Genomic DNA, 25,358 nt, shown 5'->3' on the forward strand with positions numbered 1-25,358 from the left:
AATAAAACAAACAAAAAATGTAGGTGTTATTTGAGTGCTTAAATATGAAAACATGAAATTGAAATAAGAACACTAGTTTTGCATCAAGACAATGCTCTAGGTGAAAAATACACAACTAGATTTTGAAGAATTAGTACAAAGAAAAAATAAAAAGAAAGAAAAGAATGGAAACTATTTCATTCTCATTAATACATTTAATAACTGATTACTAATTGAAATAATCCATTGGATTGAATAAAATCTATTATTAAAATTAATTTCACATCTTCCTTTTTACTTTTCTAGTGTGGCTACAAAATTTTTTTTAAATTATACATATGGCTCACATTATATTTCTACTGGTCAGTGCTAATCTATGAAATGCTTAGCAAAACTTCTAGTATACAATAGTCCTTCCAAATATTAGCATGACTCTTTGGTAGTCATCAATGTCCTGACTTTCTTGTAGTGGGTTTCATTACTTTTCTTATGTACAGCCAAATTTTTTTTTTCATTATCATTCTTTTCCCCTGATGAGTTCTAATATAAAATCAAGGCCAGTTTAATCCTGTTGACTTCGCTCTAATTCTATCCCCTCTTATTCTGAACTTTCCCAATCACCATCTCTGACCGAAGTCACCTCCAGAGCCTCTATTGGTATCTTGCCGGTATAATCTTGAGTCAGAGTCGGTCCTGCTTGGTCTCTCTGATGTGTGCCTTCTTCCTCCTGTTCCTGGATGTCCTGTTCAGATAGCCATTTCCCTGATTTCCTTTGAGATACTCAACATTGAAGAACAGTGCTTTTTGGCTTATACCCTATATTAGTGGTCCATGCTATGTGACAAATTACTACAAACTTAGGGGCTTAGAACACATCTATTATCTCAGAACACGTCTATTATCTCACAGCTTCCATGTATTAGGGATCCAGGCATGATTTAGCTGGGCCCTCAGCTTAGGATCTAACAATGCAGAAATTAAGACGTTGTCTGGGGCTGTGTTCTCATCTGGAGAAGGGATTGGGAGAAAAATCTGCTTCCGAGCTCACTCAGTTTGTGGTAGAGTTTATGTTGTTGTAGCTGTATGAACGAGGACATTGGTTTCTAACTGATTCTTGGCTGGAGGCTGCTCTCAGGTCCTAGAGACAACCCCCAGTTACTCTCTGCCACGTGACCTTCTTCATAGGCAGTTTACAGCAGTGTTCTTTGCTTCTTCAAGGTCAGGAGGAGAATATCTCACTCTGGTTTGCTCACCAGGAGTCTAATATCATGCAACATAAATAAGGGTGTGAGATTCCATCACCTTTGCCGTGTTCCATGAGTTAGAAATAAGTCATGGGTTCCACCTACACTCAAGGGGAGGGCATTACATAAGGGCTTGATTATTAGAAGTCATCCTTGTGTGTGTCTGTCACATACCTCTTACTAGTGTCTGTCTACTTCTCCCTTTCCCACTATCTCTTCTCATTTTTCAATCTGGCTCAGGTCCATATGAAATTGTTATTCTGTCTCCTCATGTCACTTTCTCTGATGGACTGGATCTCAGGCGCCTACTCGTAGGTCTTTCCAGTGTACCCACTGTTTGCTTAGAAATCTTTCTTTTTTTCTTTTTTCTTCCCTTCTCCCATGCATTTTTGCTATCTTTATTTTACTTCTTGAATAAGCTTCCATTGGACTGCTCTTCCCAAAAATAATAACTATAAACTCTGGAAAAACAGCTATGGAAAACAACCACCTAAAGGGAGGAGAATAGCAACAACAGGTACATTCTGAAAGGGAGTCAACACTTGGAAGAAGGGAGCAGCACTGAGTGAGTTTTCCATTTCAGAGCATCTGGTCTGAGGGAAGACTTCAGCTTGTACCTTGTAAAGCTGTTAAAGCAGCATTTAAAAACTCTGCTTAATTTCCTCGCTGACCCATGGACTACACACATTTAGGGCAGACTCCAAACAGGTGACCTAAGAATATAAGGACTTTACTGAATTTTGAGCTTCTACCAAAAAACAAACAAACAAACAGAATTTGCAGTTGGAGTCCAATTAAGTTAGTTCCTCCATAAAACAAACAAGATATCAACGTTCTTTGGAGGAATATAATAGACTCCAGAGTCTTCATTACACAGTGTCCAGAATTCCAGAATATAATAAATTATTTAGCATATGAAGAAACAGAAAAAAGTGACATTTTGAGGATAAAAGATAATGGTGAGTAACCATATCAATAATTACAGTAGATGTCAATGGACTAATCCTTTTGATTAAAAGGTAGAAATAGTCAAAATGGAGTTTAAAATACCCAACTATTTTATGTTTATAAAAGATATACTTTAGATACAAAAACACAAACAGGTTGAAAGTAACAGTAAGCATATAAAGATTGGAGTGCCTGGATTAATATCAGATAAAGTAGAATTCAATTACTAAAAATATTATCAGAGGGACTTCTCTGGTGGCACAGTGGTTAAGAATCCACCTGCCAATGCAGGGGACATGGGTTTGAGCCCTGGTCTAGGAAGATCCCACATGCCGTGGAGCAACTAAGCCCGTGTGCCACAACTACTGATCTTGCACTTTAGAGACCATGAGCCACAACTACTGAGCCAACGTGCCACAACTACTGAAGCCCAAGCACCTAGAGCCCATGCTCCACAACAAGAGAAGCCTCCGCAATGAGAAGCCTGCGCACCACAGAGAAGAGTAGCCCCCGCTCATCGCAACTAGAGTAAGCCCGCGCACAGCAGCGAAGACCCAGTGCAGCCAAAAATAAATAATAAATTTATTAAAAAAAATATTATCAGAGATGAAGAAGGGCATTTTATATTGATAAAGTTTTAATTCACCAAAGACATACCTATCATAAATTTATACATGGCTATATTTGTTAGGGCTTCCATAACAAAATACTACTGCCCGAGTGGTTTAAACCAAAGGGGAAAATTTTTTCTCACAGTTCTGAAGGCTAGAAGGCCAAGATCAAGGTGACAGCAGGTTTGATTTCTTTTGAGGGCTCTCTCCTTGGCTTGCAGATGGCAGCTTTCTCTCTTTATCTTCATATGGTCTTCCTTCTGTGTGTGTCTGTGTTCTTATCTCTTCTTCTTGTAAGGATACCAGTCATATTGGGTTAGATCCCACCCATCTGACCTAATTCTACCTTAGTGACCTCTTTAAAGGCCCTATCTCCACATATAGTCACATTCTGAAGGGGGTGAGGACTTCAAAATATGAATTTTGAGGGAACACAATTCAGCCCCAAACAATGCCTCATATTTCAAAATACCTGAAGCAAAATTTGAAAGAATTTAAGGGAGAAATATAAAATTTGAGTTGGAGATTTTACCAGTCCTCTTTCAGCAACTCATTGAACTAGACAAAAAAATCAGTAAAGACAGAGACGAGCTGAAAAATGGCATCAACGTCTTGACCTAATTAATATTTATGGGACATACACTCAACAACTGCATATTACTCTTTCTTCCTCTTCTATATATAAAGAGTCAAAATTTGCTTTTTTAAAAAGTCAAGTATCAATTGGCTATGCTTTTAATAAAAAGCCCAGATAAGAGTGTTGGCCTAGGGTGAAAATTAAAGTTTTTAAAAGTCAAGATTCTGGACCCTTAACCATTCTGCACAACAAGAGCTAAGTGACTCCTTGTTCTGAATCCTAACCTGTGCATGGGGAGGAAACAGTCCATCCACGTTAGAATGGTCAAAGAATAAGATACAATTCTAGTAAAGAGAAATCATAGGAAGAGGCAAGGTCATTACCCCAACATTAAAAGTATGGGTCAGAGTGAGGTATACTGGTCCCAGGGTAATAATGTTTATTTCCTTTGCATTGGTATTTTTAAGAAAATGTTTGAGTTCCCCCAGAATTGTGAGGGCTTGTACAATATTTTAATGAGGTTCTCACTTTCCTGAACATAACTGAATGAGCCAAATAGCTTTATGTTAAAAACTTGTACTGTTTTAAATGTTAATAAATATACCAAGTGGTTCTACTCTAGGCTGTACACAGCCCTTATGATTCTCTGGGCTCTTGCAGCAGAAAGGGTCTCAGCCTCAAGGGTCTCTGCATTTTTCCCACCACTTTGCTTGATAAAGTGCAAAAAGGATCTGGAACCGGGCTACGAGAAACAAAGACCATCTGCCTGAGACTTGTGAAGATCTGCTGAAGTAATCTCTGGATTGCCAGAAGCAGCATCTGATTGTCTCTCTGGCCTCTGCCCCTTACTTGTTCTGTGATAAAAGAATAGAATGAGATGTGCTCAGGGACCCTTGGGTAACTGGGAAGATTGTTCAAAAATGTGCTGATCCTGTGATGCCACATACCGTCATGCCCTCAGATCAAATGAGTGAGATCGGAAGTTCAGAAGACTAAACTCTACTGAGGCGTGACCATCCTCAGCAGGGTCAAGTCTATTGGATTCGGCAACATATTTGGCACACTTAGGGTCCCCGTGCATTTTAAACCTATTGTGCTTTCCTTACCATTAGAATTCATAGCCTTGTGGAAATTACTCTGTATCTTGGGTAGTGCTCTGTTCACTGATCAGATCCATTCATTTTCTGCCTTTATTTCGCCTCATATTTTATTACTCTTTCAGTTCTGTTGAGCAAGTCTGTTCTACCCAGGCATCTTACAATACCTTAAATAGCTCCTTAGCCTGGGAAGTGTCATTGTTGATGGTGGTTTAATAATCATAATGAACCACCACTTCCGGCTGCCTTATATATATTCTTTAGTTTCAGAACTAACACCTCAACCTCTAGCTTCTGAAAGGAGCTAATTGAATCTGCCCAGCCACACGCTAGCAAAAGACTCTCCTAGTAAGTATTAATGATGCAGCCCTCTGCCTGCTGCCCCTCTACTGAAGTAGACCAAGGACTCTCAAGGAACCAGATTAGGGACCTGGAGGGCTGTAGCTTTGCTTCTCCCTGATGGTGGCGCAGTCAGTACTCCCACGGAGCAGTGCTGATAGAGAAGGTGGTAGAGCCCACGCTGAAGGGTCTGATACCCTTCAGATCCAGAGCGGGGTGCCCCAGCCAGCTCTCTTTCTCTGGGAGATTCTGAGCCCTCGTTTTCGTTCACACGTTTCAGCAATAACTCTCCTCTTTGAAACAGCTGACCTTCTGAGCTGGAATTTCTAACCTTGCTCTGCCTCTATTGAAACCAGCAGTGTTGGCTTCCATCTGGTCTCCATTCCTATACCTAATCCCTTGGGTTCGGGCTACCTATGAGCACACACTGCTCTGTTCCCAGCCTCTGACTTGGTCTGTATTTAGAACCTTGGGCTCTGGCTAGCAGAGGCTTTTCCTGAATTCTAGAATCTAGATTTCTACCACCCTTGCTTGAGGCCCTTTGTGGCCCCGCTTGATTAACTGATCACTGCAGAAAGCAGTGAATGATTTCTGCAAAGCCCAGGATTATAGGCAGTTGATGAATATTAAACAGGCTAGAGGAGCACAGCCTTTAAAGCAGAAACAATGCACTATTACCTGAGTCTGTTGATAGAATAGCAAATCCTTCAGAACAAGAACTATGTGTTATTTAGATTATTTAGCTCCTTACCCACCATAAGCCCTAAATGAATGTTGGATGAATAAAGGAATACAATAATACACCTGCATACAGCTCATCGTGGACTCAATCTTCAAGAAGCTTACAAATCCTTAAGTGTTTCTTTCCAGAATCTAACATATTACTGTGTAGATAGTATGCATTTAAACAAGTTATTAAAACCCTGTCTTATAACAAAATACTTGGAAGCATCTTTCAACTTCTTCAGCTAGAAATGACTGTAGGTAAGGCAAACTCTTACCTCGACCCCTGTCACCTAGGTGTAGTTATTTAACCTTATTTTCCTCATCCCTACAATACAGCCGAGTCTCCATCTCAACAGTATGCTGGAGGGATCAATTAAGATAATATGCACAAAGCAGCAAATACAGTGTCTGGGACATAACATGCCTTCTGGAATTTTCCTTTGCTTCCTTCATAAATGTTAACTTTCTGGGTGTTAGTCTGAGAATGCTCCTGAAAGAAGCTAGAAAAAAATTCTCTTCTGATTTACGTTAGTGATTTCCATATTGGGAAGGACCTATGAGAATCATCTAAGGAACTTTTCCAAGCCATCCAGTTTCCAGCCGTCCCCCACCACCCAATACCACCGTAATGTGTAGACGGCAAAATATTTCCAAGGGATTTTGATACCCTTAATCACTTCATTGAATATCCATACTTTCTTGTCCTACTCAACAGTTTTCATTCTTAGCTGAACATCAGAATCCATTGGGGAAAATCACAATCTCTGGTGGATTTTTAGGGCTATCTGGTAATCTTACAGTACTCTGCTATTCCACTTATTCTCTACTTTCAAAGACAAATACTTCAATTCTCCTTTGTGCTCGAATGTCCAATAGGTACCTCAAAATTATCACGCCCAAAAATGAACTCCTGATTTATCTCCCTCTTATAATCTACGCCACTGCAGTACATGGCAGCTCTGTCCTTCTAATTACGCGGATTAGAAAACCTGGAGTCATCAATTACTCCTCTCTTCACTTCTCTCTTCTCTCACACACCACATCCAATCCATCAGCAGATCCTGTTGACCATTAAATAGATCCTGGATTCAGCCACTTCTTTTTACTTCCACTGGTAGAAACTTGGTCCAAGTATCATCTTTCGTGTGGATGGTTGCAAAAACTTGCCCTTATCCCTTCCTACAACCTTGCTTCTCTTCAATTTCCTCAGGGCAGCCAAAATGAGCTATTTAAGAGAGAAGCCAGGCCATATCATTCTCCTACTCAAAATTGTTCAGTGACCTCTTGTCTCAGTGAAAGCAAAAGCCAGACTTCTTACAGTGACCCCAAAGGCTCTCACTGATCTGACCGCTTTGCTGTCACTACCTCTGAGCCATCATTTCCCATCATTCTGCCTCTGCTCGTACCTCCGCAGCCTTGCAGATCCTTAAACAGGACCCGAGATTCCCTGCTGTTTCCTTTACACAGAGCACACTTTTTCTAAAACCCATAGAGCTCGCTGTTAACTTCCTTCCGGTCTCTGTCAAATGCTGCAAGGCCAGGAGGATCTCTCCTGACTATCTTCCCTAAAATAGCAACCCTGTTACTCTCTCTGTTACTTACTCTGATTCATTATTTTGATTAAAAAAACCCATCACCATCTGCAATGTGTTTATTTATTTGGTTATCTGCTTATGACCTCTCTTCTCCTGGTCTAACAACCTGCACACCTCAAGGCCTTTGTCTATTTTGTTCACTTCCATGCCCTAGGTACCCAGAATATGGTCTGCCACTTACAAAGAATTTAATAAATATATATTATGATACACGAATGCTCTGATCTCTCCAGTGGGATCCAGCGTCCTGGAGCTTAGATTTTCTGGCCTAGAACCATTTGTCTGGGGCAAAGAGGTTCAAATTAGAGCCAGTTCACTGACCAAGCTCACTGTCTTGATGGTCAGAGATTGATGACTGTATCATTAACACAGAATCATCAAGTTATTTTGTAACAAAATAGTCTCAAGATCTTGTTTATTATTTTCTCAGATTTATCTTCCAATTGAAGACTATTCAGTTAGACCTTTAGATGTATCTACCCACACTTGCTTTTCACCTCTGGGCTGCTTTGAAACTCAATTCCTTCTGCCTGACAAAGCTTAATTTATTAAACCTTTGATACTCGGCCCAAAATGTCCATTTTATAACCAAACTTTCTAGATGATTATGGCTAGATTTACAACCAGATGCTTACTATATATTTCACTGTCTTATAGTAGCATTTGCCTGGCCTTTTAAAATGTGCAGCTTTTAAGGGGGTTGTGTGTGTGTATATGAGAGAGAGAGAGAGAGAGAGAGAGAGAGAGAGGGAAACTGAGACTGTCTTCCTAGAGTCCTTCGATTATTTACACTAAATAACTTAAAAATTGAAAACACAATCTATGAACTTCCTTAATATTTTTGTCTCTGACACCATCTTATAACACAAAATTTATAACAGCAGTATATTTTTCACTTATATGATTAAAATTTTTGAACACCAAGTCTCCTCAGTCCCTTTTCAAATACAATGTAATATACCATAAGTTAAATAATATAGTTGTTCTGTTGTGTTTGCATATATTTTCAAGTTCTCTGTTACAATTACTGGCCTAGTTGCTATTTTAATTGCTACTCTGATGTCTTTGCAAACACCCTCTTGGAAAATGAAATTTTCTAGAAAAAATATAACTCCCAATCATATTTGAAGGAGGAATAAAGACAGAAAAATAATAAATCTGTGTGCATCACGCATGGGTAGCCGTTTGTTTTCCTTTACCATCAATATGAAATTCATTTTTTCTACTACCTGGAAGTTATGGATAATTCTAAAGACATTTTGCCCAGATCCAAGTAATAAGAATTTACTGTAGATTGTGAATCAAGGAAATACACATAAATTAAACATAATGCAACAAAGTCATGGAGCTTAAATCTTAATAAACAGATATCAATCCAGGATTCTGATAGCATCTATAAATGCAACTCTAGATGTGAAACGTAATAATATATAATGCTTCCCACTGCTTTATGAAAACTTTCAATTAAAAAAAATTAAATGACCTTGGTATTTTTACTGTGGTATTGCTTGTGCTCTAATTAATAAAAAATACATTTGCATTTTATTTTTCCAAATGAAATATATAGCAACCAATTTCACACATTAAGAGTTATTTTCCTTGTGAACGATTATATCCATATTCATCTTATCTTTTAAAACAATGTTGAGTAAAAACACTGAGTTAATATAAATGCAAACTGTAAATGTGTTCCAGAAGAAAAATACTATTTGTACTAAATGCACGTGCAACTGTTTCAACACAAATGCAAATCACCCTTAATTTTATTTTCAAAATGCCACCCTTTAACCAATATAATGCACAATCAATTTTAAGTACCAAGCAGAATGCTTTATAATGCTGCTCTAGGGAAGACACACAATTTTTCATTTCATCATCAACACAGTTAAGTTGTATCACCAAATAATCTATGAACCTCTGATTAACCAGATGCCATTTTCCACCCTCTGCCCCAGATTAAAATGCAGTGATGTGTTCAATAGAGTACTAAAAAAAAATTTGATAAACCTTTTTCTTTTTCCTCCAGATAGCCACCCCAGCCCCCCATGTAGAGGGGAAATGAAGCAAGGCAAGCATTTAAGTACATAACTTTTGGAAAAGCAAATTAGAATAGAAAACCTATTTGTTCCACTTTCGTAAGGTCCATCTGAACACAGTGTAATGCATACCTGTGCCTCGGTCAGTCCCTACATTATATCCTCTACAGTTTTATTCTTAAGCTTTGAACGTCTGTATCTCTATGCTGGTGACCCTCGTCTCTCAGTGCAAGTCCGGCCTAGCCCCATGTGACATTGTAGAGAGAATGGGCAGCCGAAGTCCCATAGTTAAATAGAACTTTGACTTGGTTCTTTGTCTGATAGTCTAATACACAGCTGTGTCTGGAATGTAATTGGTATCGGCTCTAAATCACAACCTTCTCTAAGCCGTGCTTTATTTACCTATCTGGATTTCCAGTCCCTTGATCTGCCTTCTTAGTTGGAGTCCCATCAATGGCTTTCCCATTGGGGAAATTTTCTACCTCCTCCAGTGACCCCTTTCCTTTCATTGTGAATGGACTTCTCTCCAAACTACAGGGCCAGTCAGTGTCTTCTTAACTGAAACCCAACTTCCCTTCCTTGCCTGGCCCACCTGCTGTTAGACCTTCCTTGATGTTGATCTCGGGGCCCCTTCCAACACCTGGCCTGGCCAAACACACTGGACAAAGTGGTGTGGAGCCCTCATTTCCTTTCCTCTGATGAGAGCCTCTGCAGCCTGGGTAGTCGGCCACTCAGTCCTGCCCCACCTTGCACTCTCCCACCATCCTCTTTGCTAAGGGGCTAGCCTGCCTCGAGGCTCCAACCCATTGCTGTGCAGAAACCCTGGTTCCCTGCCAGATGGCTCAGTCAGGTAGATGTGCTAGAGCAAATCAAATCACTGGCCAGGGTTGGGATGCTTTGGTTGCACTTCTTAAAGCTCTATTTATTTATTGTATTAGTTGTAATTCTATCACTCCCTATCAGAAAATGAAAACCCGAATAGATGCCTCTCACATATGAAGGTGATGCCAGATATGCCCTTCGAGCTTATTTTCCATTAGCACAGAGGACCTCCTCTTCCCCCCTCCCCCCCCACATGTGGTTTGCATGCATGGTAACTGCTCTGGCTCCGTCTTGTTGAAAGAGAGTGAGGTCATCCGGACCACGGAAGGCAGGAGACACCACCTGCACCTAATGCTAAAAACGCTGAGTTAACTGAATCTCGGACCAAATTTATTCCACATCACTGAGAAGGAAAATCTCTTTAAATGAAAATATTTAAGCATCTATTTTGAGTGGACAGATTTCTGGAATTATTACATTGTTCTCTGCTTTCTTACACTGGGGATTTTAAATATGATGACTTTGGTCAACATTCAGAACCTCCATTTCTGTGCTATGCCCCCAGAGACTGTTAGCATAGATTTTCGCTCCTGAAATAGGTGTCCTCACATTATTTGGCTCTGTAAATCCCTGTATCTGCTTTATGGTTTTGCCGTCTATCCCTTTGCATGTTTTGCCTTTGCTGACTGCTAGCAGCATTTTCTCTTTTAATCTGTTTAGACCTGGGAGACGAGATAGCCTTGTTTGGTAGAATAGGTCGTAACATAAAAATACATTGGTTCTGACTGAGTGCCTGAGGACATCTCTCGAGAATGTATACGTGAGCTTTTAGGGAGAATAATTTTTGAAATATTATGGCCTTACTTTCTTGCTCATAGCTGCAACTCGACCCAGTTGACGTGTTCCTGCAAATACTCTGAGAATACATAAGAGCTAGAAAAACATTGCCATTTGTTCCAAATAACTTCATGGCATATCTACGTTGTCACAGAAATAGTAAGACAGAACTCACACAGGTGCACTTTTCCTGTCATAAACGCCAACACGTTTTCTCTGCGAGATAATCTCACGCACGTAGGTATGCTTAGAGGGATCTGGGTATGTATTGCATTCACGTTAGAGTTTTTGCTGCATCGTGATTTGTGTTCACATTTTTTTTTCTTTTCGGAATAAACCAAGTAGCTGCTGTTTTGTACCCTAACGTTTCTCATCCGTGAAATACTCCTCAAAGACACATCTCTCGGGCTTCTTTGGTGGTGCAGTGGTTAAGAATCTGCCTGCCAATGCAGGGGACACAGGTTCGAGCCCTGGTCTGGGAAGATCCCACATGCTGCTGAGCAACTAAGCCCGTGTGCCACAACTACTGAGCTCTCGCGAGCCACAACTACTGAGCCCGCGTGCTGCAACTACTGAAGCCCGCGCATCTAGAGCCCGTGCTCCACAACAAGAGAAGCCGCCACGATGAGAAGCCCACACACTGCAACGAAGAGCAGCCCCCTCTCGCTGCAACTGGAGAAAGCCCCGCACATCAACAAAGACCCAATGCAGCCAAAAATAAATAAATTTATTAAAAAAAAAAAAAGGACACATCTCTTTTTTTCTCTCAGTCCTTTCCATTCCATAAAAATAGATAATTAAAATGATCTTCCATGCCTAAGTGCTCAGCCTCTTGCTTCTTAAAATACTCTCCTGGTGGAAGATTCTGAATGACAGTAGGAGGTCAAATTAGCAAGCCTGACTGCTCAAGGTAAAGAGGGGAATGAGAAAAGCTTTGCGACTTTCCCGCACATTCATTTATGGCATAAGAATCACCAACCGTGAGAAAAACTTGCCTTTGATTGTTGAAATGGAAGTCAAGAAGCCTTTTTGCAGAATGGTCTGGGATCATGTGTAAAACATGAAAAACTGAATACCCAGCCTCAAAGACTCACAGGAAGTTATCTCCTGGGCTAGGTTGGTGGCTCGATATCACCACTCACATTCACTAGAACTAAAAGGACCCTCATTTAGTATGTTCAGGTCAACCTCCTCAGGAGGTGAGAGAACAAAAGTCCATTGTACTGGGGGCCAGAAATGATTTCACCGAGCTTTAAAATGTCCTGTTGTAAATCACGAACAGTTTTAAGGGGCAGGCCATTCGATCTAGCTGCACTCTCACGATGCTGGAGACTTCTTTTCTTTTGGGGCATTAAAAATGGAATATAAAACCTGAGTGTTTTTTTTTTTAAATAAAACACAGGAGTTGGGTGCTACTGTCAAAGAAAGACTTAGTCAATACTTTCTCCAAACCTGGTCAGTGTACTAGGAGGTAAATGGGGAATTCTTGCAGGATGCGCATATTTGGAAGGAAGGGAGAAATGAAGGAAGGAAGAAAGGAAGGAGTAAAAGCTATGCAGAAGGAAGAAGAAAAACCACGAAGTTCTATTTCCTCTCATTACCAGTCTCCTCTCCTCTCCACAGTCTCTGGAGGGTGCTTTGTCATCAACATGGTAGGGAGAAGGGACATGAATACAGTGAGATGTAGCCCAAGAACCCCCTCCCAGGGGAGCTGTAAAGGAGTAGGAGCCTCAGGGAGCAGGTCGATCTGTCCCACAGCGTGCTGAGCCTCCCTACGTGACTTCATCATTCTGTCTCCAGCACCTGGCATACTGCTTGCCTGGTCAGTCTGGTACCTGCCTGCCTATACGACAAGTAGAAGGCTTCACCACTGTTCTCTTCCTCAACATTCTCACCCAGCCACAACTGCTGCTCTTACCCTGGGTTTGAAATAAAAGTGTAATTTCACAAATGAGTGCTGACTGCTCTAGTCTGTGTTTATTCAAAGCAGAAGCTTGCAAGTTTCCTTCCCCCTTCCCAGGCTACACAATGGCTTCACAAGTCTCCTCTCCCAGAATTCTCCTTTAATTTGATATAAAGCCTTGTCCTATAATGCACTCATCCTGCTTTATTATGAGTTTAAATTTTTCCATTACTAAAATAACAAAATGTAACGCAATGAAACCACTATTCACATTGTGGTGTGTTTCCTTCCATTCATTTTTTTTTTTCCCAAAATGCACTTATCCTTGACCCTGCAGATGTTGTAAATATTTTATTATCCATTACCCTTTTACTCTGATCCTTTTGGATGAAGGCTCTATTTGCATCACTGTGTCTTCCTTGTATTTTGAGTTACTGGGGTTAGCGTACCATAAGTAGAGTAGACAAAGACTTTGAAATCAGACAGGCAGGTTTAAACTCTGGCCTTGATAAGTAAGGTGGGTGAGTTGCGCAACTAACTAAGTCTTCCTGACTTCGTTTCTCCATCTAAATGCGATTACGATAACATATATTTCATATGATTGTTTTGAACATCTTCATTAGGGAGGATGTGTACTATCCAGCCAGCTGCCTAATGCAGAACAGACATAATAAATGTCATCCCCTTTCCTGATGTCTAGAGGATAGGGCTAAAATTGTTATACTTACTTAGGCTAAGTGTATATACTTATTATATATGTATAGCATTTATATTAAATTATCTATTGAGATATTTTATTGTATACTCAAGCATAGGACAATAAATCAGTTATATTTTATAAGGATTTCTGTGAATTTGTACTTAAATCCACATATCAAATAATTATTATTCTTTATCATGGCTCATAAAGGAATTTTTTCATAACCCTCTTCCCATTCTTCCAGCCATTTAACTGAATTTAAGATCAATACCCTCAAAATCATACCAAATAATAATAAAATTCTCATTTTTACTAAATGTATGTGTTTTTGGAGGAGAATAATTTAATTTTCTTTAAAAGGTTCATCATAACCAGTTGTTCATTAACATGGGGACAAACAGTTCCTGGAGTCTGATGAGTGTTCTTTAACAGAACACAAAAGATCATCCATCAATTCGGCAAGCATTTATTGATTGTCAAGTATGACAGAACACAGGGCTAGGTATTGTGGACAAATACAAAATAGCAGGCAGACATCTTTGCAGACAGACCTGATTAAAAAACAAATAGGTAAGCAGTTCAGTTCACTTGCTTCCCAGAAGGTCTTCACTTATCTTAACAATTGTAGGTGTTTATAATAAAAGCAGCTCAGGCCGTGAAGTAAGCAAATCTTCATACTCCCTGCTTTACCACTTAAGAGTAGCATTTCTGTAAGCAAGTCACCAATCATCTCAGCAGCGTCCCTCATCAGCAAAATGAGCTTTAGATAACAGATACCCACATGCCTAATAAAGTTCTTGGCATTAAGTGAGTTGCTGCTACTTAATTCATTTTTTCTCATTTTTTTTTCTATTGATTACACCTACTTATAGAGTTTTTATGAAGATCAATTGAGAAAGCCTACCTAAATGCCTGTGTACAACAGATCTTGGAATCTACTAAGAACTCAATGTGAATTCAGTTCCCTGATCTTTAAGTCCCTAAAGAGACATGTCCCTTGTCAATCTGTATTTTTAAGGATTATCCATTAATATCACTTTTCATGTGTGAACTTATGTTTACATGTTGGCATTGAGGAAAGCAAAATAAAACATTAATGGATTGTTTGTTAGTTTCTGTATTTGAATACAAAGGAAGTAATGCACTGCACATTGACTTCTGTGGAAATGTTACTGGATTCTTTAATAATGCTTCTAGTTCTTCTGACTCTGATGCTGTTTTGAACATGTCCCAGATTTGTCCACATGGAAGGGTTTAATGAGTGTGTATTCAAAATATCTGATTATCTACTGGTTTGAATAGACAGAAAGTTTCTTATAGTTCAAGTAGGTAAGAAATTTCAGGTTTGGCTACTTATTCTTCTATTGCTGATGTATATAGTTCACAGTTGCATTTAGAAATTTTCCCATTTACCAAATGGCATCCAATTAAGCAATATTTTTGATCCATGGAAGCCCTGCTAACCAAATGAATACCAGAACAGTAACTATAGGCAAATCTACATGAGTTTCATCTTTGTTCTATTTGTTTCAACTGCATGGTCATTTGTTTGGTTTCAGCATTTACCTCATGTTTGTTACTTGCTAATTGCAGACACATAGAATTGCTCATTGCAAATTTCTAGACTCACATATTAATGCATTTAGAGGGCCTACTATGTGACAGACCCTGGGAACACAGATCTGAATAAGATAGTGCCTCATCTCAGGGACCTGTCAGGCTCTCTGCCTGGAATTGCTGTCACCCTTATTAGTAACCTCGAGAACCCCTGGGCATCCTCATTTAGGTCAGGCTTTCTCACATTTCTAATGTAGAACAAGGCATACAATGGTAATGAAAGGCATTTCTTTCACATTGCCCGGGTGTAGGGGAAGGCGCCTGCCAAGTCCAAGTCAGGTAAACATGGCAGGCTGACCTCCGTACCCACTAAGTACTTGAATGTGAATGCCAGTCCCAGGCAGAGGCCACTATTCCAAACAATGTTGCACAGTAATTACAAGCAATTGCCACAGACTTTTCTCCCTGTACATGCTCTCGTCTTCCACCATCTTGGATTGCTGGTTTCATAGGACTTAGCTTTGGCACTGATGTCATGAAGGATATTTTCAGTAATTCTGATCATAATCTTCGGCTCATAAAATGGGTGATTTTTGAAGTTTCTCTCTGTTCAGATTTTGGAATCCCTCACAAACTCCTGGAATAATTCCTTTTTCCTGATCCTAGCCGATGAATTCAAACTATAGGATAGTTTCCAGCCTCCCTTTCAGAAGAGGTGGGTTGGAGAAAAGAAAAAGGGAGCTGAGGGTGAAGAATGTGGAAATGAGAGAAGGTTATCCCTGAGTAGAGTTTTTAGGTATAAGTCAGAGACGTAAATGGGGGAAGATGTTTCACATCTATGAAGCATATCTAAATTGGATGGGCAATTAGTGGGGTTTATTTTAAGAATCATTGGCTAAAGGCTAAGATAGAAAGTCTTAAAAACAATTTGCAGTCATGTTCTTGACCCAGAATCAATTCAAACCTTTGCCTTATTTTCATTTATACATAGATGATAGAAGGAAATGTTGCCTAAGAAACCACATCTCACTTGAGTTGTTTACTTTCCTGTCCCTTTCACATTGTCGTAGCCTCAGGAGACCTTCCTGGCCCTTTGTGGACATGCAAGCAGAAACCCACTGGGGTGACTACAGTCTGAGGAAGGAAGCTTTTTCACTCCGGAGGAAGAGAGAAAGATGAAGCCCTGCAGGTGAGTAGCAAGAAAATCTAGTAGGAGACAGTTATTACAATGTGAGTAAGAAATAATGAAGAAATGCTAGACTGAGACAGTAACAATGTGATAAGGGAGATGGGATGCATTTGAGGGCGATTAAGGCAGTGGAATTGGTGGAACTCAGAGATGATTGGATGTAGAGGGTAAAGGGAAGGAGGAGTTGAGAAGGGCATTTCAATTCTACCAACCCAGCTAAGGAACAGAGAATGCAAAAAGGGAGGAGAAAATAAGTTTAATTTGGGGCACACCGGCAAAGAGAGATGTGTAACAGGCAGAGACAGGCATGAGTCTGGAGCCCAGGAGAAGGCATGGCCAGAGACAGAAAGAGTCAGTAGCGCTGACTTTGAGAGTTCAATCCTTGAGAGGAGGTAATGTGTAAATGTGTAGACAATTTGTAGGGAGGAAAAAGAGCAAAGTTGAGGATGGATGGCGGCTGTAGACAATATATCTCATAAGAAAGCAGAGGTAGGAAAATGAGAATGAAAGATCGGAGTCATTGTAGAATCAGAAAAGATTATGCCACAGAAGCTGAGGGAAAACAGAGTTTTGAGCAGTAAGACATCAACTGAAGTTTGGGAAATGCTCAATATCTTCAGAAACTTTAAGTAATTGTGACTTGAAGGAGTTTTAAGACAGTTATGCAGCAGAAGGCAGACAATGAGCCGAAGAATGTCTGGAAAGTGGAGTAGTCGCCTCTTCAGAGAATCTTGAAGGAGAATGAAATTCCATCTGAGTCAGCTAGCTATAAGGAAGGCAGGTTCAAGGAAATTTTTTATCTTTGGAGTGAGAGTGGAGGATGTATAGATAGGAGAGTTTTGACGGGGCAGAAGATGAATTATGAAGATGGTTTAGAGTTCCCAAAGCAAGTTGACTTGCTAAAAAAGAGAGAGAGAGAGAGAAAAGTTGGAGAAATCTCCTAGGATAACAGGAACAGTGAGAGAGAAAGAGGTCTATAAGCTAAGTACCCGAGACCACAGTGGAAATCCAGAAGACACTTAGAACACAGCTTCTCAAACTTTAAGGATAATAAGAATTACCAAGAGGGACTTCCCTGGAGGTCCAGTGGTTAAGACATTGCCCTCCAGTGCAGGGGGTGTGGGTTCGATCCCTGGTTGGGGAGCTAAGATCCCACAGACCTCGTGGCCAAAAAAACAAAACGTAAAACAGAAGCAATACTGTAACAAATTCAATGAAGACTTTAAAAATGGTCCACATCAAAAAAAATCTTAAAAAAAAAAAAAGAATTACCAAGAGACTTTGTTTATATGAATATTCTGATTCACTATGCCTGGGTTGGACCTAAGATTCTACATTTTGAACAAGCTGTCAGGTAATGCCAATACTACTGGTTCTCTGACTAAACTTTGAGAAATAATGACATAGAGGAACGCAGACTCAGGCAAATGGGTTTTTGGGTGTAATTAGAATACGTGCAAAATAAGGACATAGTTTGATGAAAGACAGAAAACGTGATGGTTAAACATGGCAAAGAGGAACAACAAGAATGCATTTTATGAACAGTTCATGTATTCATTAAGAATGTACTAAATTCTCAATTAATATGCATATGCCTCTCCTTGCAGAGCATAGAACGAGGCACGTTAAGTCCAGTCTCAGATAGTTTAAGGATATTATGATATGTACAAGAAAACATAAACAAAAAGGATGTTAATTAATACATAGACATGTAAGTGCTTCAGAAGTAAACAGTGGTTGGGCTTCCCTGGTGGCGCAGTGGTTAAGAATCCACCTGCCAACGCGGAGGACAGCGGTTCAATCCCTGGTCTGGGAGGATCCCACATGCCACGGAGCAGCTAAGCCCGTGAGCCACAACTACTGAGCCTGCGTGCCGCAACTACTGAAGCCCACGTGCCTAGAGCCCATGCTCCACAACGAGAGAAGCCACCACAATGAGAAGCCCGCGCATTGCAACAAAGAGTAGCCCCTGCTCGCCGCAACTAGAGAAAGCCCGCGTGCAGCAACGAAGACCCAACACAGCCAAAAATAAATAAATTAAATTTAATTTAATTTAAAAAAAAAGAAAGAAACAGTGGTCAAAACCTGTTAGAGATGGGTAGGTAGACAGCTCGAATATTTCTTTGAATTAATTTCTTTGGATCAAGACTTCATGAAAGATTTTCACCTTGCCGCTCATTTTGAAACTAAATAAATATTGAGTGCATTATCGTCCACCTTCCCTATGTTCATCTTTAAAAGAAGACATGACACATGTAAAGTTCCCATCAATTTGCAAATAGGAGAGGGGAAAATGAGGCTGCACCTTGAATGGAAGGGATCCTATCTCTTTAAACCTCTTTATAGTGGAGAGTTACATGAAGCATGGATTTGAAACTATTTGATCCAGACAGAAGAGACACAAAGAGCTAGTGTCATGAAGAGAGATACAACGTTAGACGGTCAGAGATTACCTAGTGCTTTTTTAGGCATTTCCTCCTGTTTACAGAATCTGGGTCCCCCTGTTCCTCACCACCACTTCCCCTTTGCTGTCCCTCCACTATCTCAGCCAGTGGACAATGCATCCTGAGTGCCATTCTTATCTCCCCGTGGTGGTTATGCACGTACCAGGCGCTCATAGCCATCCGAGGACTCTGAAGCACAAAAATATTAGTTAAGAGTTCAAGTTCAAGTTCAGTGTCTTTAGAAATTTTCTAGCTGATTTGGAAGAAAGGCATAAGCATAAAACTACAGTATAAACCAGCATCACCCAAATAGTCTTCTGCAGAATAGTCTGCAGAAGAAATAGTCTTCCATGAAATTCTTCTAGAAAATATAGACAAAAAAGGAGTCTGATGCTGATAAGAGTTTGTAAAATACCATATATTAGAACTTCTTTCCTTCAATATAAGTAGGAGAGCATGCATATTTTAATTGTTCTGAGAATCACTGCAGTTATAAATCTGGTTAACTTTGTTTAAACCAAAGTTTCTGACGATTTGGTTTTGTTTTTAAACCATTGGATTTTTTATATCATAAAAACTGTTCATATCTCAAGGACTTAGTATTCCTCAGAGGACAAATAAGGGAATATTATTGTTAAGATTAAAAGTCGGTTTAGTACAATTGCAATTAGGGAGATGATCACTTCGCTTCAGAAATCTAGGGAAGGCGTCAGTGAGGAGTTTGAGCTGGCATTGAATGATATGAGTATTTTGAGCATTGACAAAATAAGATATTCTGGGTTGGGATGCAAGTTGAGAGGATTAGCAGAATAAATAAAAATGTAGAGGAGGAAACAGTTCAGAGTTCAGGCGTGTTTAAATGACAATGAGAAAATCAATATGCCTGGAGAGGAAGGTTTTGATTTAGTGAAAATCAATTTGGCAAGGCTGATTATAAAGACCCTTGCATTTTGGGTTAGGTTCTATGAAGATTGAAATATGCATTAATTGCATCCAGAGGGGAACAAATAGGAAATAGGTCTCTAGCATTCTGACCAAACCATTTTTTAAAATTTATTTTATTTATTTATCTATTTATTTTTGGCTGTGTTGGGTCTTCGTTGCTGCACGTGGGCTTCCTCTAGTTGCGGCGAGCAGGGGCTACTCTTTGTTGTAGTGCGTGGGCTTCTCATTGCGGTGGCTTCTCTTGTTGCGGAGCATGGGCTGTAGGCGCACTGGCTCAGTAGTTGTGGCTCGTGGGCTCTAGAGCGCAGGCTCAGTAGCTGTGGCGCATGGACTTAGTTGCTCTGCGGCATGAGGGATCTTCCCGGACCAGGGCTCGAACCCGTGTCCCCTGCATTGGCAGGTGGATTCTTAACCACTGTGCCACCAGGGACATCCCAAACCATTTTGTAATTTTTTAAAAATTTCATTGTTTCTGTTTTTGAAAATAACACAAGCACACAGTGAAAAATTCATAATATAAAAAAATAAACAGAGGAAACTTAAAATCACTCATAACCCCATTGACCAGAAACAGTGCAGCGACACTGGGGGTATCCTATGCCAATTCTTCCTAAGTGTACACATGTTCACACACTCATTTTACAAAAATCAGCTCACACTACGTCATAGTGGCTGTAAACTCAACGCCTAAGAGGCAAGTAAGTTAATATAAATGTGTGCAGCAGGGGAGAGTAGCGAGGTGTTAAAGATGCAGCCTTTCACACAGACACCGTTACAAATTAAATATATGGAATGTTCTTTGCTTCCACGAAGAAATATACTAGCTCCTTACACTGCACCCCTTTTATCTGAAACATACTGGCATATAGGTCCGTTTTTAATTTTACCACATTTGATGGAAATATAGATATAAGAAAAAAATATTTTTTAACTCTTACATTAGGAAAACAATAGATACATGGTACCTTGACTGTAGGTCTCAGTGTATGGGAGGCAAAGACAGACATTGAAGTGTGCTGAATGGGAGAGCTCTGCTCCCTCTGAGGGTAAGGGTACCACTGGGCAGCGGCTATGCTGCTGAGCAGAGCAGAAATGGGGCCCAGAGTTGGCAGATCTTCACGGTTTTCAAGAGAAGACAGAAATCCAGTACTTACGTGATATTTTCTGAATTTTTTTAAAAATAGGAATTAATCATTTTAACAAGAGAGTCAGAATTTGATAGGGAAACAAAATACACTCAGCACTCTACAGTTGGTGTCTTTTGCTGATACAACCCACAAAACAAAACAAAACAAAACAACAGCAACAAAACTTCCTGGTTCTTTGCAGTCAGGGAATGCTACTACCGTGCATCACCTCGGGCAGAAAAATCTTGAAGTCCCAGGGTAATGGGTATTTTTACTTACTAGACTTTTCCATCTTTAGATGTGACCTGGCACAATATTTACATCTGTATTAGCATATTATGAATCTTTCATTGTAAAAAGACTCATTTGGAAAGTGTAACATTTCAGAAATACGCTTCCTGAATGTATATTTTGTTGATTTGAATAGGTATTTACCCACTGGAGGAAGATCTATTCCCAGGTGCCACTTAGGTTATTTTAAAGAACTCCCTACTGAATATTGATGCAACTGTGTACCTTTGCAGAAGTGGGAACAAAGCTGGCTGTGTGGAACCTTGGAATCACGGTGAGTTATTAGCACAATGTCTGTAATCAGGGAAAGGTTAGATTAAGAAAAAAGGAATATAAATGTCTGTGACACAGGAAAAGGAACAAGAGAGAGATCATCTGAAGAACAAGAACAAAAAGAACAGTTGGACTTTAAGTGTAAAAACCAACTCATAAAATATATACTGTATCTCCTCCACTTCAAATATAAACTTTCCTCTTACCTGAAAATGCTTATCCAGGTGATACCATACTTTTATCTATGTATATCATTAGTATTGCTTTTAAATAAATATACTTCAACTACTCCAGGTTGACAAAAAGAGAGCATTCATATTCAGTCAAGATTGCCTAAGCACAGAAAACACAAAATAACTTGAAATGTATGAAGTGCTATATAATTTTAGTCAATAGCAATGATGGTGCAGACTAGCATAAAATTATATAAGACAGAAATGTTCAACAAATGGAACTCTTCCAACAAAACTTCGTATTTGGTCATTGTAAACAGATGCAATTCCAATCCAGAAATAAGTACCTTTTATTGATTCTAATAATATGACTTTTTAAAAGTTTAATTGAAATATTAAAAAAAATTGAACTATGGCTCCATTGCCCTTAAGTGTCTCACTATTGAAAGAAACAGACAAATAAAACATATGTTTAAATCTTATAATTGACTTCCAATTTTTCTGATTTCCCAGTTTGTATTTAATGTGTTTGGTTTTCTTCAGATTGGAGATGTCATTTTTTTCCCACATTGGCAAAAACAATAACAGGTCAGGTTTTAATGCACCTGTCAAGATTCAAGTTTTTATCCTTTATCGTGTCTTTTCCTGTTTAGAAGTAGTTTGAGAAATCTTTAACAATATCTGTCACAGTTTATATTTCATACCCAGTAATGATTTTAATCAGATGAGATAGGGGGAGTGCTTGTTTATGGTCCCAAGACTTTTTTTAATACCAATATTTTACTGATCTCATTAGTTCTACCATTTAAATTTTGGACTCTTTACAATGCACAGCTTTATAAATTAGCCAACTAATCTCCACTAATGTCCAGGTTAATATTTGGGAATTTTTCCATGGTGACAGTAGATAGGGAAGCAATTGAACTTTTGACAGGAGAAAAGTGGAGAGAGCCTTTCATATTGCTGCATGGAATTGGTGGGTTTATCTATAAAATAGAGGTTAGGATGAATTATCTCTAAGGCATCCCTGGCTCTCCTCCTGGTAAGTAGATACAGGATGAAGTCTCTAGAAAGTCAAAGAACAGAATAAGAGTCACTCTACAATTATTTTTCTAATCCTTTCATTGCCTGTTTCACTACACACTTAATGTAATAAAATTTACATTACAGAAAGGAACAAAAACATACACTTACACAAGTAATTAGTTCTAATTCTAGACTATGAAATTGCATATAAAGGAGGATTTGATCTAGTCTTGAGTAGTCACACAATAATGTCACATAATAAATATCCCAAGGAAGTGTTCTTTAAGTTAGATTCTGAAAGAACATCAGAAGTCAAGGGAAGATGAGAGATGATCCAGCCCAAGAAAGGTAAAAGAAAGCTGTATGTGTGAAGATTTAGACCAATATGAGTCTTGGATGTCTAAGAAATGTGAATTAAACCAGTGCTGCTAGAGATCAGATAATGAACACAGGAATGGCAAAGATATGGCTGGAGATGTGTGTAGGGGTGAATCAAGGAAACTCATTTGAAGCCATATTAAGAATTTTGGAATTTATTCCAAAAATAATGTGAAGTCATTGAATGGTTTTAAGCTGGAAAAGGGAATGATCAGCTATTCATTTTATATATCACTAGGTCTGTTGAGTGCAACAATAAGGACCTCCTATAAACCAAATCTCTTTAGGGATGTTACATGTATTCAAATATTAGTATTCATAACAACTCAAAGAGGTGGAAAACATTATTATTTCCACTTTACAAAAAGCTTGAGCAATTTGTCCAATGTAACATAGCTAATCAGTGAGCAATCTGAAAGCTAGCAGTCTTAACCTCTATATTTATTTGGTAATAGAAAGGGATGGAAATTAGTTTGAAGGAGTAAATCATCTAGGTGAGAGAGAGTGTTGGTTCGGACTATTGTGATAGTAACAGATTAGAGAGAAGTGGAAAAAATCAAGAGATTTTTAGGAGATAGAATTAACAACAATTGGTGGTTGATTGGATGTAGCAGGTGAGGAAGAAAAAAGGATAAAGGGTACCATCCAGGTTTGGGGCTTGAGCAACTGGGTAGATGGTGGTGACCATTTATCAAAATAGGAACTTATTCCAGAGAAGAGACAAGTCTAGTCAAGAAGGCTTTTGCTAAGGCAGAAGTTATTATCATGCAAAATCATCTCTGAAAAGCTACCCTAGAGCAGGGGTCCCCAACCCCTGGTCCGCAGACAATAACAGTCCTCGGCCTGTTAGGAACCAGGCCGCACAGCAGGAGGTAAGTGGTGGGCAAGCGAGTGAAGCTTCATCTGCCGCTCCCCATCACTCCCCATCACTCGCATTACCGCCTGAACCATCCCTCCCATTGCTTGCATTACCACCTGAACAAACCCTACGCCCCATCCCCCACCCTGTCTGTGGAAAAACTGTCTTCCACGAAACCAGTCCCTAGTGCCAAAAAGGTTGGGGACCGCTGCCCTAGAGGATTCTTGCACTTGGGAATCATGTTTACTGAATATTCCAGTATTTTGTCTCTCCATGTTCTCCCACTTTGCCCCCAACATGGTTACTCTGAAGGTATTTGAGGCAATCGGTACATTACGAGAGGACCAAAGTGGAAAGGGGGCATTTGAGTTCTTTTTCCCTCTGTTAATCTCCCTTGCCTAATTGTACCTATTTATTTTATATGTCCACCAATGTCTTTAACATGTTTGGGTCAGTCTTTAGCATCATATACAATGAGCTTACAAAAGCTTTTCAGGAATCGATGGATGAGTCAGTGCTCCAAAGGTGAAATATGGACACATTTTGAAATATGGACATTGGCAGTTAGTTTTAGGCAGTTCATGTTAAAATATTGAGCTCATTGGCCTAGAAGCACACAAATGGAAAAGCTGGTGGGAAAAATTGCTATTTTGACTTCCCACCTCCGTGGTAGCAGGCAGTGAATTTCCAACTTCTGTAATTCTCTTTTCCCTTTTCAGTGATAAAAGTTCATATTAGTTGACTTTGCTGTACCTTGTAAATGAAATAAACCAAACAATTTGCTCTCTGTCATGACCAAACATCAATCAAGTAATGACCAAATACTGATTGAGTGCCTACCTGGGCAAAGTCAATACACTGGGAAGTCGGAGGAGCTACAAGAAAGTGGACAAGCTTCTCTTGCAGAACTTTCTATCCAGCTGGTGAGACAATATATGAACATGTTTAAAAAAGGATGGAAGATTCAGCTGGCCGGGGTGCCCAAAATGGGGCACGGGGCTGTGGCGACCCAGGTGTGGGTCTCCCTCCCCTGGCCGCCTGCTCTCTTATCCCGTCCCCTTTTCTCTCTTTCTCTCTCTCTTTTTCCGAGAGTCCTACCCTACATCAGGGGGTTGGGTGCTGGAGAATCTGGTAAAAGCACCACTGTGAAGCAAATATAGACCCTGCATGTTAATGGGTTTAATGGAGAGGGCTGTGAAGAAGACCTGCAGGCCGCAAGGAGCAACAGTGATGGAATATATTACTCCTAGATGATGGCTTCAATTTCTCATCTTCCTGGCTATGTCCCGTCCCACTTTGCATGCTGGAATTGCCCATCTTAGGAACTTCTAGTAAGAATACTATTCTGTTGTTGTGGGGGAAAGAAGGGGAGACGGGGTCCTACCACCTAACTTCTAAAGATGACTGAAAACAAACAAAACCCCAAAAAACAAACAAAAAACTACAAAAAAAGTTAATCCCTAATTGAAGAAAATGTAGTGTATCAGCAATCCAAGGCATCTACATAAAAAGTGTTTCACAGTTTACAGTACCTGAAGCTGGCATTTGAGAACTATGACTCATCCTTATTGAACAACCTATTGTGTACTAAATGCTATGCTAGACCCTGGGACCCTACTAATACCTACTAACAGCCTACTCTTCTATCTGTGACTCTGTTCTACAAGCAAAAATAAGTATTA

The sequence above is a fragment of the Balaenoptera physalus genome (assembly GCF_965194825.1).
Source record: "Balaenoptera physalus genome assembly, chromosome: 6".
In the NCBI taxonomy this organism is placed as follows: Eukaryota; Metazoa; Chordata; class Mammalia; order Artiodactyla; family Balaenopteridae; genus Balaenoptera; species Balaenoptera physalus.